Below are 1,239 nucleotides of genomic sequence, written 5' to 3'. Positions count from 1 at the left end.
GCTTAAGAATCGGCTCGATTATTGATTACTTTAGCGATTCATTTGGAGTTGGATAAATTTGATATATGTGGACAGGTTTGAATCCATCTTCTATTAAAATTGCTGAATGCAGAACTTATCAACGTCCTAAATTTTTGCAGCGAGTAAGATGTTAAGTTTGCACTGACGATGTTCGAGAAGCTCATATACAGGCTGCCCCCCCCCCCCCTCCCTTTCCCCTCTAATTTTTATACATACACACTTAGATACGTGCAATGATTGATCATAGAGTATATATTTACATTTGCACTTATATCGTAACTAGTATTTATGCCCGCCATGCTGGGCCTTTAAAGTTTGTAAATTCTCTATAAAAATGAATTATTATCTCATATCTGGATGATAAATAGATGTGCTTGTTTGACTATTCTTTTCTTCATTTGAATTAATCTTTCTTATTTTGTGACAGTATATAAAAATGAATCAATTAGCTTTGCCTACTCTATTATTCTTGTTCTTTGTTCTTCTTGTTCCTAGCTATTCGACCGTGTTTCAAAATCATTGCAAGCTGAAGATGAGTTACTCTAATTCCTCCCAAGGGAATCATAAATAAAGCAAAATCGAGTTTCAGATGCTTTTTAACCATTTAAATTAATATTCTATTTGTTTGCAATGGTTTTCCATGTTTCCTTCTCTATAATTATTTAAGAAATTTTAATTTGGATGCTAAGAAATTCATTAGAATTTGAGGACGGCATGACAGGTATAATGGCAGCATAATGAGTAACCAGTGCAAATTATGAAATAATTTATGTCAATTTCCTGTGCAAGCATCTGTCTAGAGTTGAAGTAATTCTTTTTTACGATTATGCTATTATGAATTATACGTGCAATGCCTCCAATTATATGCGTGTAACAACTAAAGCCGACGTAAAAAAGACCGATATGTTAATTCTAAACTTGTATCTTATTGCTTACTTGCTGAAATTAAAGCACAAATAGTTGCAATCGGTACATCTTCCGCAATTTAGTGAAAAATATTAAAAAATATTTATTATATTTTTAGCTTAGGAATTATTTTGGTGACTATTGGTTACTACTTCATATGTCGGTCGAGAATATAGGTGTGATCGAGAATATAGGTTCTTGTGTATTATTATTAAGAATGTATTTAGTTTATGTCAAATGATGTTATAAATAATTACTTGATTTAAGTACAAGCTATGCATGTGGCCTTTAGAGTTTAAATAATGAAAATGG

The 1,239-nt window shown here is 31.6% G+C and overlaps 1 non-coding gene across 1 annotated transcript; it reads left to right on the top strand.

The window, feature by feature from the left end:
• The first annotated feature begins 544 nt into the window (after positions 1–544).
• Positions 545–615, top strand: LOC135151850 (small nucleolar RNA snoR60). The gene has a single exon (XR_010290758.1). It is a non-coding gene; the product is annotated as a small nucleolar RNA snoR60 (small nucleolar RNA).
• Positions 616–1,239: the final 624 nt, after the last annotated feature.

Source organism: Daucus carota, chromosome 3 (assembly GCF_001625215.2).
Source record: "Daucus carota subsp. sativus chromosome 3, DH1 v3.0, whole genome shotgun sequence".
Lineage (NCBI taxonomy): Eukaryota > Viridiplantae > Streptophyta > Magnoliopsida > Apiales > Apiaceae > Daucus > Daucus carota.
The sequence above is the reverse complement of the archived record's forward strand: the minus strand, read 5'-3'. Positions and strand labels throughout refer to the sequence as shown.